The sequence below is a fragment of the Dipodomys merriami genome, unplaced genomic scaffold (genome assembly GCF_024711535.1).
Source record: "Dipodomys merriami isolate MVZ:Mamm:240054 unplaced genomic scaffold, mDipMer1.0.p SCAF_48, whole genome shotgun sequence".
Taxonomy (NCBI): Eukaryota; Metazoa; Chordata; class Mammalia; order Rodentia; family Heteromyidae; genus Dipodomys; species Dipodomys merriami.
This window is the reverse complement of record NW_027206046.1, coordinates 5,067,923-5,086,098: the sequence shown is the minus strand read 5'-3', so window position 1 is coordinate 5,086,098 and position 18,176 is coordinate 5,067,923. Positions and strand designations below refer to the sequence as shown.

Genomic DNA, 18,176 nt, shown 5'->3' with positions numbered 1-18,176 from the left:
ATGCAGTAATTTAGGCCTATAAGGACTGGTTCTCGTCTTCAAAGCAATTAATAGCTGGGTGCCAGTGGTGCATATCTGTAACCTTAGCAACTCAGAAGGCTGAGATGTGAACATCTCAGCTGAGGCCAAAACGTCCATGAGATTCCTATTTCCAATTAGCCAGCAAAAGGCCAGAAGTAGTGCTGTGGCTCAAGTTGTAGAGTGCTAGCCTTAAGCGAGTTTGATTGCTAGTGCACATGCATGTGTGTGTGCGTATGCGTGTGTGTGCATACGCACACACACAGTTGTGGATCATTTGCAGCAGCAGGACTTCTGAGGGTTGAAACTCCTTCGCTTCTCATCTTATTGGGCAAGCTGACTGGAAGTCCACTGTTTTAAGTGTGATCTGTGATCTATTAGGACCAGGCACCATTCAGGAGATAAAATGCATAATTATGTGAAGATTTAATTTTTTAAAAAAACCTACCCAAATCATAATCAGAAGTCTGATTTCCTAGAGAATCGCTGATTTTTTTTTAATGTCTTTAGATTTCCCTCTAAAGTTTTTAGGCTTTCTTCCTCTCTACAAACACGAACTGTTCAGTTCTTTTTCTTCTTGAACACTGTTTTTGAAGCAAACCAGAAGTTTCATTTTGGCTGGTGCATGTCTTTTGGGATTGAGGAGGGAGAACTGGAGGAGCGGTTAAGATTTGGAACTGTAGGCTGCTTTGTCTCCTCCTCCGTTCAAAGCCAGACAGAACAAAGAATAACATTTGTTTAGAAACTGAGTTTTATGGGGAAGGTAATTTACAGGTAAAAATTGAAGCTTTCTAGAAGTTAGTTCTGTGAGTCTCTCCCTGATCTTGCTAGTACATGCTGTTAATATGGTGCATGGTCTGCTTGATAGCCTTGACTTTGCTTGTCTATTACCAGAAGGGCCCAAGCCCTTGATTTCTAAGCATTCTGTGCAGCCATAAATCTTGGGGCTACACAGGGGAACTTGCCTAGAGGTGCTGGAGGTTTGGCTGGTGGATGGTGTCTCTTCTCCAACAGACGGCAGACATCTGGCCAGTTCTGTAGCTTCACAGAGCCTTCACCCTCCATAGCCTTTCCTTTTCTACCTTCTTTATGATCTATACTCCACTGAGGGTATCTAGAGGGTAAGGATGCTCCCCACTTGCAAATGGGGCCCTGAACTGACATTGCCATTTATGTTTTTTTCTGCCAGTGTGCTGCTGGAGGGTAACATCTGGACTGGACTCTCCCGCCCCCTGAAGTCTCAACTACCCACAAGTTCCTGGGTTATCTTGTTGAAAACAGTGAGTAATCTCCATGTTCTACTTTATACAGCAGCTCTTGACTCATGGAATCTCAGCATTGATGAGGTTATAGCTAGTGGTTATAGAGTCCAGACATGTCTGGCTGATGGACTCCTTCTCCCTAGAGCCAGCCTCTCATACAGTTACTCATTCTGAGAGTCTTGGAGATGGCAGCTGAGATGGTGCCTATCTATCTCCTTCAATAGTTGCTATGGTCCTGTGGCCTTCTGCATCTGCTCCTTGGAGTTTTCCTTGTTTCACCGCCAAAGTTTTGTCTTTGTGATCTCAGCTACTCTCTCTCTCTCTCTCTCTCTCTCCCTTCCTTCCTTCCTTCCTTCCTTCCTTCCTTCCTTCCTTCCTTCCTTCCTCCCTCCCTCCCTCCCTCCCTCCCTCCCTCCTTCCTTTCTTCCTTTCTTCCTCACTGTCCCTGAGCCTCTTTGTGCTCAAGGCTAGCACTCTATCACTTGAGCCACAGTGCCACCTCCAGCTTTTTCTGTTTATGTGGTACTGAGGAATCAAACCCAGGGCTTCATGCATGCTAACAAACACTCTACCACTAAGCCACTCTCCCAGGTCCTACCCTCTCTCTTTCATGGTATGTGTTTCTGATTGGCCTTTTTCACTGGCTTAGGGATAAACCACTCCTGGCAAGGGCAGATTGCAAGTACCATTCTCTCCCCCACAGTCCCTTCCATGATGCATTTATACCTCCCCATTCATCATGTTACATCTCACTATTTTCTTTTCTTTTCTTTCTTTTTTTTTTGGGGGGGGGGTCCGGTCGTGGGGCCTAAACTGAGCCTGAGCGCTGTCCCTCAGCTCTTCAGCTCAAGGCTAGTGCTCTACCACTTGAGCCACAGCGCCACTTCAGCTTTTTCTTTTTGCTTATGTAGTGCTGAGGAATCGAACCCAGGGCCTCAGGCATGCAAGGCAAGCGCTCTACCACTGAGCCACCTTCCCAGCCCCGATCTCACTATTTTCAAGAGGCCTGATCAGACACCCCACCCCACCCCATCCTTCCTCACAATTTTCTATGCACCCACAACATAGATCTCTTCAGACAGCCCATCCATTCCACAAGTATTTATTGAGTATTTGTGCACCCACTGTTGAGATAGACAGAGACCATCTGCTGTCATGACATTCAATCCAAAAAGAAAAGTGATCAAGTACAAACCTGACTGTTGTGCTCGAAGTAGCCTCTGAGAGTGGTTAAAATGTAGATCCTTATGATATGTATGTATATGTATAGCGATATCCCACTAAATCCCATTAATCTATATGATTAATATGGGTAATATTCCTGCCACTTGTGTCCATCATTACGATTGTTGTAGATTGTGGTTTTGTCCATTGAATCATCTCTTAAATACTGGGCTTCTCTGATTCATGCAAGAAATCCCAAGGGGCCTCTGTGCAGTGTGTCTGCCTTCAGCATCTCTGAAAATAGGGAAGGGTATTTCTGTTTGTGCAGGTTGTCTGAACAAGCCTGGCTCACACAGAACCTGTGGGTATTTAACCATAGACTGTGGGCAATATTCTTCCACGTCTTCTATCCCAAATGCCCTGTGAGCAGGGTGACTCTGGGGTTGGACCTCCACATGAGGGAGAAAACCAGAATCCTGCCTATAGGCAGAGGAAAAAAGCAAGGAACTCAAAAGAGACCACTCAGAGGTAGACCCACTGCATCCCAAGGGAGAAAGGGCTGTGCCTCTGAACTTGGCAAGCAAAAAATTTCTATTGCATTTTTTTTCTTTTTAGCAAATCAATGTTCTATATAATGTATTTTATTATTTTATTTTTTATTTATTTGTCAGTTGTGGGGCTTGAACTCAGGGTCTAGGCACTGTCCCTGAGCCTTTTTGTGCTCAAGGCTAGCACTCTATCACTTGAGCTACAGTGCCACTTCTGGTTTTTGAGAGTCTCCTGGGGACTTTTTTGCCTTAACTAGCTTTGAATTGCAATCCCCAGATTTCAGCCTCCTGAATAGCTAGGATTAGGCATGAGCCACTGGCATCCAGCTAATTTTATTTTTCTATTGTTATTATAAAGGTGATGTACAGAGGGGTTATAGTTACACAGGTCAGGTAATGAGAACATTACTCAAGGCTAGGTCTCTACCACTTTGAGCCACAGCAACACATCTGGTTTTCTGGTGGTTAACTGGCGATAAGAGTCTCACAGATTGTCTGTGTCATGGCTTTGAACTGGGATCCTCAGATCTCAACCTTCTGAATAGCTAGGATTACAGGCATTAGCCACTAGTCCCCAGCCAAGTACATCTCTTTTTAGACAATGTCATCCTTTCCCTTGTTCTCTCCCAGTTTTTCCCTCCTGTCCCCATTCACAAGTTGTATATTAAATTTTAACATAGTTTCTAGTGAGTACCACTGCTGCATTTTTCACCCTTGTGATATATTTTCAAACCTAATACAGCATAGACATTTATTCCATGCTAATACAAATGTTTCCTTTTTAAAGACTACATTATTTCTTTATATTGTTATATTATTGTGTGTGTGTTTGTGTGGTGTGGTGTGTGTATGTGTGTGTGTGTGTGTGTGTATGTGTATGATGTGAGGTGTGTGCCAGGCTTAAACATGACCTGAACCCTGTTTCTATGCTTTCTAGCTCAAGGCTAGGGTGTTACCACTTGAGCCATGGCTCTCCTGGCTTTTTGGTGGTTAATTGAAAATAAGAGGCTCATGGACTTTCCTGCTTAGGCTGGCTTTAAACCTTGATCCTCAGGTCTCTGCCTCCTGAGTAGTCATTAGCCATTGGTGCTTAGCTGGTATATTATTTTTGCATGAAATGGCATGTGATGATCCATTCCTAGGCATCGCCCATTCCCTATTTTTATTATTTAGAATGAGCGTTTTTGTGATGATGGTTTTGCAGGCCATAGTGGACAATACTGGCGACTCAAAAGACAAAATCCTTTTATTTTTTTTTCTCCTTTAAAAAGATGATACAGGGGCTGGGAAGGTGGCTCATTGGTAGAGCACTTGCCTTGAATGCCTGAGGCCCTGGGTTTGATTCCTCAGCACCACATAAGCAAAAAGAAAAAAGCCAGAAGTGGTGCTGTGACTCAAGTGGTAGAGTGCTAGCCTTGAGCTGAAGAGCTGAGGGACAGCGGCCAGGCCCAGAGTTCAGACCCCACGACCGGACCCCCCCCCCCAAAATGATACAATTTATGTCTACAACATGATAACTCAGAATATAACTAATCTTTAAATTTTTTTTTTTTTGTTTCCGGTCGTGGGACCTGAACTCTGGGCCTGGGCACTATCCCTCAGCTGTTCAGCTGAAGGCTAGCGCTCTACCACTTGAGCCACAGCACCACTTCCAGCTTTTTTCTTTTTGCTTATGTGGTGCTGAGGAATCTAACCCACAGCTTCAGGCATGCAAGACAAGCGCTCTACCACTGAGCCACCTTCCCAGCCCCAAGTTTTGTTATTTTAAAAAACTAAATAGAAGAAGTCTCAGAAGCCAGGGATGATATCTCACCCCTATAATCACAGCTACTTATGAGGCGGAAGAAGGAGAATTGCTGTCTGAAGCTGGCTGGGTCAAAATTGTGAGATCCTATTTGAAAAACAAACTGAAAATTGAGGAAGGACTAGAGGGTACTCAAGTGGTAGAACACTTCTCTAGCAAGTGCAAGGCCCAGAATTCAAATACCCAAAAGGAAACAAAAAGTTTCTAAAGATGACTGGCCATACCAGCTCTGGGAATTCAGAGGGCTGGATCTAGCAGTTTCCGTCCCTCCATTTTTTCTTAGAGAGATATTTTGCACATTTACTCTGGCTCTGCTGTTCTGTCTGCAGCTTGGGTCTCTGACATTAGTTAAAAGCACATTTCTCTTAGGCAGAGTCAAAGTCCTTTGTCATTTAGCAGGCATCTGTGGCAGATCTCATGTTTAACACGAATGAATGATGACAGGCTGATAAAAGGCTGATAAAATTCCCTGTAGGTGAGGGTTGCAGACCTGCCTGCCTTCCTGGCTGGCTTGGGCCCCTTGCTTTGTCTGGTCCTCTCTTTGGGGCCAGAACCATTTCTAGCCCAAGTGTCCTTGGTTCCTTTTTCTTTCAAAATGATGTTCCTTATCTCTGGACTGAGGAGATCTCCTGGGTGGCCTGCCAGGAGAGCCATAGCTTTATTTTAATTTAATCTAATTAATTAAATTCTTTGATGCCAGTACTGGGGTTTAAACTCAGGGCCTTTCACTCTCAACTTGACTTTTCTGCTCAAGGCTATTGATCTACCACTTGAGCTGCATCTCATTTCCAACATTTTGCTGGCTAATTGGAGATAAGAGTCTTTTGGATACATGGACATGGGCTGGCTTTAAAACTCAATCTTTAGATCTCAGCCTCCTGAGTAGCTAGAATTACAGGCATGGGCCACTGATGCTTGGCCAAGGGCTACAACTTTCTTTACGTGGCTGTAAGGGCTTGAGATCATGGCCTTGTGCTCTGGCTTGGCCTCTTTTCAAGGCTGGCACTTTATTGCTTGAGCCATACAGCTTTAAAGTTAATGGAAGCCTTTTTCTTTTCTTTTTCTTTCTTTCTTCTTCTTTTCTTTTCTTTTCTTTTTTTTTGGTCATGGGGCTTGAACTCTGGGCCTGGGTGCTGTCCCTGAGCTCTTCAGCTCAAGGCAAGAGCTCTACCACTTGAGCCACAGCGCCACTTCCTATTTTCTGGTGGTTAATTGGAGATAAGACTGTCATGGACTTTCCTGCTGGGGCTGGCTTTAAACTGTGATCCTCAGATCTCAGCCTTCTGAATAGCCAGGATTATAGGCATGAGCCACAAGCACCCGACTAGGAGTCTTTTTCTTTTGAGGCTGCAGTGACCTCCCTTACATTCCTAGATCTCTTTACTATTTGTTGGTAGAACAAAGAATAAACCTAGCTACTCATGAGGCTGAGATCTGAGGATCATGGTTCAAAGCCAGCCTGGGCAGGAAAGTCTGTGAGACTCATTTCCAATAAACCACCAGAAAAATGGGAAAGTGGCACTGTGGCTCAAGTGGTAGAGCACTTGTCTTGAGCTGAAGAGCTCAGAGACAGCACCCAGGCCCAGAGTTCAAGCCCCATGACCAACAACAACAACAACAAAAGGTAAGATTTCTAGTATTAGAAGGTTAGACCTATAAGAAGTGGTCAGGCCATACATAAGGACTGTATCTTGAAGAGTGGATCAATGCTAAGTCAGGTACTTGTGGCAAATCCTGGAATCCTAGCTACTCAGGCAGCTGAGATCTGAGGATCTAGGTTCAAAGCCAGCCCAGGCAGGAAAGTCTGGGAGACTCTTAGGCTCTTATCTCCAATTAACCACCAAGAAGCTGGGGATAAGAGCTGTGGCTCAAGTGGTAGGGCACCAACATGAGCAAATAAAGCTAAGGGACAATACCCAGACTCCAAGTTCAATTCCTAGTACCAACACACAAAATGGATCAATGCCATTTTTATTATCAAAGAAAGGGATTAGTTTTCAGAAGGAGGTGACCCAGAAAGTGAGTGGATTCCTAATTAAAAGAAGTGTATGGCCCCTTCCCCCCCCCCTTCTCTTTCTCTCTCACCTCTCTCTCTCTCCTCCCCCCTTTTTTTGTGCTGCTACTCAGGCTTGAACTCAGGGCCTGGATATTTTCTCTGAGCTTTTGTGTACAAGGTTAGTGTTCCACCACTTTGAGCCACAGCTGTACTTGAGGCTTTTTGGTGATTAATTGGCTTTGAACTGAGATCCTCAGCTCTCAGCCTCCTGAGTAGCTAGGATTACGGGTGTGAGCCACCAGCACTCAGATCTCTTCTCTATCTCTTGCACACACTGTTTTGCATTTCTGCCAGGGAAAGACACAAGCAAGAAAGCCCTCTGCAGACATTGGTGCCATGGTCTCAGACTTTACAACCTCCTGAATCCTGAGACAATTAAACTTCTAAATTTAAGACAAAGAAAAAGAAATGGGAGTTTCAAATAGGCTCCACCCCAAAACACATCATGTTGACAGAAGCCACGAGGCTTGGCATGGTTTCATTAGCCAGACAGCATAGTAGTCAGGACAGTAGCTGTGTCCCCCAGTTGTTTTGCTGAGTGGAAATATTTCAGTGATTAAAAATACCCTCAAACTCCCTTCTGAAGCAGAGGCAATCAGTTAAGTAACTCCTGCTGTGTAACTGGAGTGAGCACCCCACCCATGGATTTTACTGGCAGCTTGTTCTTTGGCCAGCTGTGTGGCTCCCAAGAGACCAGAGTGCGCTTGTATGGAGAAGATGTTGGGGAAAGTGCCTGGGTGGAGGTGAGGATGGGGTGACTGACTTTCAGGCAATTGCCAGATTACCAGGGCTGCTGCAGGGCTTTATTGACCTAAGTTCAGTGTCCAGCTGCTACTTCTGGGTCTATAGTGAGGAGATTGATTCACAAATCTGAACATTGACCCTGCAGGCTCAGAGGAAGAACAAAATACTGCCCAGAGTGGGTGTGGTTGGCTGCTGGATATTTGCTGGGGTAGTGGATAGATGTTGAAGATTTTGGATACTTAGTGGGTTGGGCCATTAGGATCTCCCAGTTTACTTGGCAATTCAGGGCAAATTTTATTTTTAATTACTGGGGAAAAATATATTAGAGCTCTGTTGGCAAAATACAGAAAACAAGGGCAGATGGTACTGTTTTCGCATTCATTTTGTGAATTAATCATCTTTTAGAGATCACCCAGGAGCCATGGCTTTGGTTTTAGGTTTTTTTTCTGGTAATGAGTGAGAGGGCTGCTGAGAGGTCAAGAAGTAGAGTCCAGGCTCCACTTACCCTACTTCTCAGAAATGATGAAACTCTACTTACTCCCAGGAATGGATAGACACTCTCTATTATTTTTTTTTTCTTTTTTGCTATTGTGACAAAGCTTGTGGAAAAAAAAAAACTGAACCTAAAGGGAAGAAAGTTTTGTTTAATAGTTGATACTTTAAGAGGTTTGAGTCTACGGTCACTTGGCCTTGTTTGGTCTTTGACAACATGGTACATTGTGGTGGAAGTACCTGACAGAGGAGATGTTTTCCTCATGGCTACTGGGGAGGAAAAAGAGATAGTAATGAAAACACCTTCAAACTCCCATTGACCCCTTCTGGGCAGGCCCCCCCTCCCTCAATGACCTAACTTCTTTCTACTAAGCTCTACCTCTTACAACTTCCAACAACTCCCAATAATGCCAGGAACTTGAAAAATCAAATCTTAAGCCCATTGGCCTTTGGGAAGATACTTCAGAAACCTAGCAATCTGAATTCATTTTCTATTATTTCTGTGATAAGTGGCCATAAACTTAAAACAACATGGACCCATGACCATATAGTTCTGCAGAAGTCGGATGTGGGTCTTGCTCTGGGTTAGAATCAAAGTGTGGAGAGGGTTGTGTTCCTTTCATAGGTTGTAGAAACAAATCTAGATCTTTGCTCTCATGAGCTCCTAGAAGGCCCTGCAATCCTCCCTGGTACCTAACTTAACTCCTCCATCTTCACACTTCACTGTATCATGTCTCCTCTTGATCCTGCTGTCATCTTCCTCTCCCATTTGCTATGAGGAAGAAAAGCTCATTGCTTTTCAAGACCTTTTGTAATCACCACTGGCCTCCAATGAATGAGCCAGGATGCTATTACCACCTTAGAGTCCTTAACTTGACTCCATCTACCCAGCCCATTTTGTCATATAAAGTGATATCGCCACAGGTTTTGCATCCTTCTTAGCACAGTCTATCAGGAGGCAGGTGATTTGTCTGTTTATCCAATTATTGAGAAGGTTAGCTTTGATCCCTGGGCTAATGTGTTGAATTTGCATAATTCAGTCTGTCCCTTCAAGAGGATTTATACCTTTTAAGACATTTATGCTTATAATCCTAGCTACTGAGATCTCTGAAGATCATGTTTGGATGCCAGCCCCAGCAGGAAAGTCCATGAGACTCTTATCTCCAATAAACTACTCAGAAAAAGCTGGAAATGGTGCTGTGGCTCAAGTAGTAGAGCACTAGCCTTGAGTATAAAGAGGCTCAGGGACAGCTCTGAGTTCAAGCCCAAGACTGACCTCCCCCTCCCCCCCAAACAAATAAAAAGGGCAGTTACAGAGATCTTCTTTTCCTCTAAAGTTGTATCTGGTCTGTAAGTGCTTCTTGCATGTTGGGTTTTTCACAAGTGGTCAGCCTTGTTTTCTTCAGGAGTGCCTTTCAGTTCATACTCTGTGAGAGAGGACTGGCATCTACAGAGTATTCAAGATCAGGAACAAGTTTGCTTGAGATCTGAACAGTATATTCTATCTACCTGTGGCCTGGGTGAGTGGCTACCTGAGAATTTCCTACAAGGATGGGGAAGGAAGTTAGATTATGATGTGGACGAATCTCCTGGCACTCCTTGGCAATGCTATAAATGCCGAAGACTCCATTCTGGCTTGTTGGAGTCTCACTGTCTTCCCCTTCTTTTTTGGACATTGGCCTGTTGGGAAAATTGGGTTTGGTCCACTTGTGTGTTTGTTGTGTGTGATTAGGACAGAAAGACCCACAGGATTGTGTTTTCACTGACCATGGGATTCTGTGCAGAAGTGACTCCTAAGTACAGGAGCCTGCCATGTGGAAGGATGTGCTTCTTAAGTTCTAGAAGATTCTGGTTTGATTATAGTCTGAATTATCCTGGGTCTGTGCTTCTTGCGTATCTCCCAGTTCATGAAGTTTCCTGTTGGGCATTTGATCTTGCTGCTTCTCTACATGTTATTACTGTCTGTCATTATGGAGGCAGACATAATAACATATTATGTTATCCACCTAAGAATCCATAGGGAAAATGGGGAAAATGGAGAAAATGGCACTAATGTAAAATGAAATAGAATAAATAATCATAGTCAGTATATATTATGAACAATAGTATATCTTATTAGGAGGGGGTGATAATGAGATTTGAACTCAAGGCTTTACTGTACTTACCAGGCAGGTGCTCTACCACGTGAACCATTTATCCAAGTCCTTTTTGCTGTAGATTTCTTTTAAAGATAGGAGCTTACTTTTTGCCCTGAGCTGGGCTGAAACATTGATTCTTTTACTCTGTGCATCCTGGATTGTTGGGATTACAGGCATGAGCCACCTCTTGACTGTCTGTAAGGTACTCTAGTTAAAAGTTGGGGGAACTCACATAGGAGTATGACACAGTCCTTGCCTTGAGGACAGCTTGGGGGTAAAAATTAGAAATGACAGGTGGCATGGATAGGGTGAGGTAAGATTAGTTACCTGACTGGCCCAGGAGAGTATAGCTATAGGTGGGAATATAGAAACCTTTTAGATAAGGTGTCTAGAAACATTGATCAAGCAATCGGTATGAGTGAGCCTTGGAGAGTGGGGTGGGGTTGGGAAGTATGGAAGGAAGGGTAGTTGTTGAAGGCACATGATTTGTTCACAGAAGCTCTCCAACAGGATCCAATGAGACAAACCTGTGACAGTGGCATCCACAGTTTGTGTTTTTGTGGGCCTCTGAGTAATTGTTGAATGACTACTTAGCACTGCCAGGGAAAACAAAACTTGGATGAGACCAATTTTTCAGATTCTAGCTGATGAAACAAACATAAACAGCATGTTTGTAATGTCATGTTAGTGCTGAGTGATTATTTTCAGAATACAATGTTCAGCCAAATGGCTCCTAATTGATCTCAAAATACTTCCTGAGCCTATTGCTATGGTAGCTTTCTATTGAACTGCTGGTTTATCACAAAAAAGACAGTAAGAGCATGAGTATTCCAAGACTAGGGAAACAAAAAAAAGTTGTGAATGGTTAGTGATATAAATAAATCCAAAATACACACATCAGTGAAAAAGATAAAAGTCTCCTTGTTCTTTTTTTCTTTACTTTATAATCTGTGAGAGAAAAACCTGAACAGGTGCCACACCAAACTCAGGCAATTTCTCCCACATAGCAAAAGCACATGGTTCCCAGATCCTTAATGATTTATTTTCTGAGGCACTTTGAAAAATCCCATTAGGTAACCACTCGAAGAAATACTCCTTAAAACTTTTCATGTAGCCATTAATAATTGGAGAACCTGTACTTATTGAAAACTGGCTTTATTATTCTTTTTTCTTCTTTATACCATGACACTACATATCTCATGGTGGTGGTTGAACAAAAAAAAATTGGGGGGGGGGGTTGGTCATGGGGCTTGAACTCAGGGCCTAGGCTCTGTCCCTGAGCTTTTCACTCAAGGCTAGCACTCTATCACTTTGAGCTACTGCGCCCCTCTTGGTTTTCTGGTGGTTAATTGGAGATAAGATTCTGTGAGGACTTTCCTGCCTGGGCTGACTTCAAATAGTAGTCCTTAGATCTCAGCCTCGTGAGTACTAGGATTACAGGTATGAGCCATCGGTGCCCAGCTTTAACAAAATTTTGATTCCTTTCCCTGTCAAGGCCCCTAGCCTTAAGTCCTCTCCCCCTTAAATGTAGGCAGGGCAGAGAAGTGAGTCGCTAATGTGTGACATTCCATAAAAGTGATGGTGTGTGTCCCCAGAGACCCATTCTAGGACATGGCAGCTTTTTTGTTCTCTTTTGGGCTGCTTGCTCTCAAAGACTTCAACTGTCATGTCATCAGGACACTTAGGTGACCTATGGAGAGAGTCCCCAAAGTGTAGAACCAGAGCCCCTTTGTTCACAGCTATGTGGATACACCATCTTGTAGGCAGGGCTTCTAGTCCCAGTGATACCTTCACAGGACTACTCTACCCCTGTCAGATTTCTGAGCAGAACCACCTGAAGGAAACACAGAGCTAAGCCCTCTGAAATTACAAAGAGCTCCTGACCCACAGAAACCGAGAGATAATGTTTATTTTAAGCCACTACATTTTGTAGCAACGTATGCATCAGCCTTTGGTAAATAGTAGGCTGTAGACATGTATCTTCAACACTGCTTCTGGCATTTGGGTACTCAGATGTACTGGCATTGAATTATGCTATGTAGGATTTTATTATTAGCATGTTTTGTAGCTTTCCTTTTTAAAGAGATAGCTAATATGGGTGTTGCTTTTAAAGGGACTGTCATTAAGATTAAGTTGATTTATGGGCTCATTTGTTTCTCACATATTTTTTTTTTATTTGTTCTGGGCAGTTGTTAATGCTTGAACTTACTTGTGTGGTGGTTATCTCTGCGTGACTTGGGACACGTTCTTATCCATGTTCTCAGAGGGAAAAGGCAGTGACAGGAGACTCTCAGTACATCCCAAAGAGACAGCTGGTTGAAAAAAAATAAATATTCCTGCATGTATATTCACAGAGATTTTATTTGTGCCTAAATTGGAGCGAACGTTTTAGGTATTGTTAGGAAAACTAGATTAGGAGAGAAACCATCTTTTCTCTAAGGATGTTGGAAATTCTTTTTCTTTTTTTTTAAATTTAATTTTATTTTATTTGTGAACATACTGTACAGAGGAGTTACAATTACATGGGCAGGATAATGCGTACATTTCTTTACCAAGCATTGCAGCCTCCTCCTTGGAAATTCTTTTTCTTGTGCTTTGCAAATAACAGATGCTTTCCAGATTTAAGTGTATATATATATATATATATATATATATATATATATATATATATATATATATATATATATATATATATATATATATATCTCCCTTGCTTTTGCTTTTCTTCCTCTATTGTGGCGGGTGGGTAGGGGGGAGCAGGGAGCAGTATTGGGTTTTGAACTCAGAGACTTGTGCATGCTGAGCATGCACTCTACCATTTGAGCCACACTGCTAGCCCTTTTGCTTTGTTTTGTTAGATAGTATTTTGTGCTTTTGTTTGGGCTAGCCTTGGATTATTCTCTGCCTCCTGAGTAGCTGGAATGATAGGCACATGTTTCCATTGCTGGCTTACTGATTAATGGGGGTGAAGTGTGGGAGTGGGGTCTCTCTTAATTTTTTGCCCCATGATTTGAACTATATTTTCCTGATTTATACTTTCTGAGTAACTGACATTATTGACATGAGTCAATGTACTAAGCTTCCTATGGGATAGGGGCAGGTATATAGTTCCTTCCATACACTGAGTACTCTGTGCCTAACCCAGAAGTACTGTATTTATGTAGCTAGTAATAGTATATGATGGTAAGGAGATAAGGAGGGTGGCTACGGTTGGTGCAATTAGTGCTATCTAGGAAATGCATAGAATAAAACTTTAAGAAGAGCTGGAATATGCTAAAAGTAACATAAAAACTCAGGGTGCTTCATTTGCCCGGTGTTTTATGAAAAAGAAATTCCAAGTGAGGAAGTTTTCTAAGTAATTTAAGTCTCTTCCCCACTCCTGCCCCCCGTTAGAGGCTAGACACTTTTTCTTCAGTTTTTATTTTTGCCAATGTCTGGTCTATTATATGCTCTCCTGCTTGAAGAAATAAAAAATAAATATCATGATGTTACCTTTTCCTGATTACAAGAATGCTGTCCTAAGCTTCATTGTCCTTTGTGAAAACACTTGTGATTCCCCACCCCTCCCAGGGCTACTATGAGAAGGACATTGGATCAGATGATACATCTAATGCCATGTTAGCTGTACACAATTACTCCATAAATTACCAACTTCCTCTTACTATTAGGTTGTCATCATTCAGTATGGATGTGTTATAGCAGATGATCATCAGGAAAAAGACTGCTCTGACCTGAGCTACGAAAAGATCTAAATCTATTCAGCCCTCAACCTTTTCACTTTCTTTCCCACATGGGAAGCAGGTCCAACACAGGGTAGTTTAAATGTGTGCATGGAGTTTCCTGTCTAGAGGAAAGGAGGATAGAGGAAGGGTTTTTTTTTTGTTGTTGTTATTGTTTGTTTTTGTTTTAGATGTGTCAGAATTCAGGCTATAGCCTCCCTCTGTCTGGGGTAAGACTGGGATGAATTAATTCTCAGGAAGACAAATGTTAGGAAGCCAAACCGGAGACTGGCCAATGGTGTTCACATAAACTATATTCTCCACGCCTTTTGTGTTTTAATTACCCAGATCATCCTCAGGTCCAGGGGAGGGGGGGGGGGGGGGGGGGGGGGGGGGGGTCTGTGATTTCCTCAGAGTTTGGCTGGGTACAATCAAAAGATACTCTATCCCTGTCACCTTCCACTCAAGGGCATGGACCCTTAGTGAAATTGAATTACAGCCTCTGCTGGGCTGGACCTCAGCTGGCTGGGTCTCCCCAGTTTAAACAAAGGCAGGAGCACTCCAGAAGTAGATTAGGGAGATGTTCATTCAAGCGGGGGATTTGGACATGTCACTAATCCTCAGAGAAGATATGGACCTGGGAAAGGGCCATGTGACCTTATTTAGAAAAATGGCTACTCTTTGTTAACCTTCATTCCCTTAAGAAGAAAAAAAAATCATTACATGGCAGAGGTTCAGGCCCCATGAGAGATTTTTCTGGATGACCCTCCATTTTCAGCATTATGTTTCCAAGGGATGTGATAAAATTATCAGTAACTTCTAGCTTCCCCTCCTTCTCCCCTCTTTTTAGTCTCTGTCTATATTTCATACATACTCTAGGCTTCTGCAGTCAAGAATACAGATGATATTTCTTTTTAAGGAAGCAGGAGAAAGATGTTTATTTGAAAGAATGTTGTTCCTCTGTGTGGCCCTGCCCCATACGATGCTCTGGTTCAATACTAGTTAGTGGTGTATGGATGCCAAACAGATTCACTCGATACAGAGCTGAGTCCCTTACAGCCAGCTCAGTGATTCCAAGTGTGGCTAAGATGCCATCAGGTAACTCAGAGTCTTCCTAGACACCTAACACCCAGCCTAGCCCTCCTTTCTCTGTGTTCCTGAGTCCCATTTGCCTGTTACTGGCAGCAAATACTGGGAAGAGGAGATCTAACTGTTCTCAGGCCCAAACACAGACTCTTCCATCCACTATCTTAACAGCACTGGATGCTATTACATTTCTTTCTCTGAACTCACAATTATGCTGTGCAATGCCTTCTCTTGTCTCCAGCTAGAGAACTGAATTCCTGCAGGACAGGATGTTGTTTATCCTGTTATTTCTAGTCATTATCTAGTCATTCATTTCTTTATACAATTACCCTCCTAGGACCCAAGAATACAGAGATGAACAAGTATATTGAGACACGTGGGTAGAGGAACTGGATTGTAAGCTGCTGCTTCCTTGCTTTATTTTTTGTTTGTGTTTTGATTGGTGTGCTCATAAGCAAACCTGACCCCCTCCTCCCCAGAGCCTGCTAGTAGACAGAAGCGGGACGTGGCCCGGCCTGTGAGCCCTGAAATCAATCTTAGGAAAATCTCTCCTGGGAATAGCATCCTCAGATTTAGAGGTCAAGTGATACTTCTCTGCTTAAGAGTTTTCCGCCCTCTGCCAGTTAAGAAAGGAAGAGAAGGGGTTAAGCATACAGCTCTTAATGGATGGGTATAATTAGAAGTGTGACTGAGGCCGAATCTGTTGAACAGAATTTAAAGGGTTAAGGTAGATGGAAAGTAGATGTAGGAAAAATTTGAAATGCCAGCTCTTGAAAATGGTCCCAAACCTACCTCCTACTCCCCTTGGACAAAGAAGATCGTTACTACTCTTCCCTTTGCAGGAGAGAGAGAGAGAGAGAGAGAGAGAGAGAGAGAGAGAGAGAGAGAGAGAGAGAGAGAGAGAGAGAGAGAGAGAGAGAGAGAGAGAGAGAGAAAGTGCTGTGTGTAAAAAGCCCTGAAGGACCACATTCCACTGGATCCCTTTTATTAACAAAATTGTACTTTGCAACAAGGTGGGGTGTGGCAGGAGAACCCTTCAAAGATGGAAGCCCAGAGGCAGTGGACTGGTTAATTGCATGCTTGCCTTTTGGCTTCTTTCCAGTCTTTCATCAGGGATGACCCCTTTATCTGTAATTTCTGGAAAATTCTTCTCTCTTTTTTTCTTTGTGTGCTTTATGGAGCTAAACAGACTGTGATAATGATCTAAGCAAGTGGCTTTGGAAAAGCTTTGGAAAGCAATTTGAGGATGGAAAGGGTCAAGATAGATTCCATTCTAGATGTTAGCCGAGGGGACATTGAGTCCAGGTTGAGTCCATGGCTGACTTGAGCTGACCCTCTAGTTAAACTGGGCATCCGCTCTGATTCAACATCCCTACGGATCTCTGAAAACTGCCACATCTCACCTGTGTATAGCAGTAATGGACTCATTCCTAGCGTCAGGCATACCTAGAGAAGACCTGCTGCTCAGAAGGCCCCCTTGACTGTGAGTTACAAATGTAGCTAGACCTCAAAATCACCTGTGCAGCTTAAAAAGATACTACATAGCAAACCCCAGCTCCTAGACCTCTTTCAGTAGGTTTCAGGTAAGAATTGGGATTTGTGTTGTAAAAGAGCCCTACTAAAGACCAGAGACTGTCTCCTCACCTCACCACTCCATGTAGGCTGTAGTTCCTCAGCATCTTATCTCCCCAGAGCTTTTCAGGGATGTAGCAGTTCAGGCTCCACCCAGCCTTCCTGTACCAGAACTCACTGTGTCAGGAGCTCCCCAGGTAATGTATGGGCACCTTAAGGTTGAATAAGCCTGCTTCATGGTGGTATCTGGTTCAGTCAGTGCTTGATGGCTCCTGGGATTGAAATATGGACATTATACATTTGCATGTTTAGTTGACCAAAGCTATTCCTCATGAGACTTGTGCCAAAATTTGCATAGGGCCAGGTTTTTAATGTCAATCATCTCTTCATTGGTTGAGATCATTTTTTTCTTCTAAGGTTCATTGCCTCACATTGTCTAATACATGCATATACATGAGACAATTCACTTAAGCATGCCTATTTTAGAATATGCTTTTGTGTTCTTTCGGCCAATGGGGACGTGTTTTGTCTTGTTTTATATTGCTTTATTTAATATAAGGGTTTTGTTTGTTTTTTGCTGTCCTTCCCTTTCTTCCTATGTTGTTTGTAAAGTAGGCTTTGGTTGTCTTCTTCCCCCCACATAAAGTCAGTTCCCCTTTATTGTGGCTGGCCTTGTGATGTCATTGCATATGTGATGTCATTGCATAGGCCTAGCATGTTGAAATTTTATGTATGCATTTTTGACACTTGTCATAATGAATCCCACTTTTGTTTTTAAGGCCTTTCCTGTGCAGAGTAAGAGTACTTAATTCATTATTTCAAAGGCAATTTTTGAAATTAATAGTTGAAGTCTATGAAAGTGAAACAAAATTAGGCTAAACGAAAGAGTTTAATTCAGTTGTTAGGTTGCCCATGTGGAGTGTATCTGGTGATTTGCCCTTCTAATGGTGCTTTTCTCAGCTCCTTCCTGAACTTTGCAATGGCCTTTCACCCTTCCATGGATAGACTCTAGTTTCCTTTAGTGGGTGATGAGTCTTGTTTCCTGGTCCAGTGGTAATGTTGGTTGATCATTTTTGAAGATGGTTTCTCAAATTTCTTTCCTAATATCATGGCCACCAGGGGATTGCATTAGTCATACGTCACAAATGAGAACAAAGGCCTCATTGTAATGTTTATCTTCCTCTGCCCCTGGATGGTTTTTAATGAGTGATGCTATGAATTTAAAGTTGGTCCTGGGGTTGGAATTCAGGGCCTGAACACTGCCTCTGAGTTTCTTTTTGCTCAAGGCTAGCACTCTACCACTTGAGCCACAGCACCACTTCCAGCTTTCTATGTTTATGTGGTACTGAAGAATTGAACCGAGAGCTTCATGCATGCTAGGCAAGCACTCTACCACTAAGCCACATTCCCAGCTGTGATGTAACTTTTGACAATTCATAATTGAAGGCAAACTGTAGTTGAAAATTGTAGAAAGGAGTGCATTCTAGTGTCTACCTAAGCTCTTTTTTGGGTGGTGGGCTTTGAAGTGCTTTTCTATTTTGTAGCATCCGGTAGCCGAGGTGAACACTTTCTC

At 42.9% G+C, this 18,176-nt stretch overlaps 1 protein-coding gene across 3 annotated transcripts in view; it reads left to right on the top strand.

Annotated features, from left to right (window-relative positions):
* Tln2 (talin 2) overlaps window positions 1-18,176 on the top strand; it is a 340,789-nt gene that overhangs the window by 65,209 nt on the left and 257,404 nt on the right. For all 3 annotated transcript variants that reach the window (XM_069995254.1, XM_069995253.1, XM_069995252.1), the window contains exon 2: window positions 1,208-1,298. The gene's annotated coding sequence lies outside the window, so the exon portion shown is untranslated. The remainder of the gene's footprint in view (window positions 1-1,207; window positions 1,299-18,176) is intronic.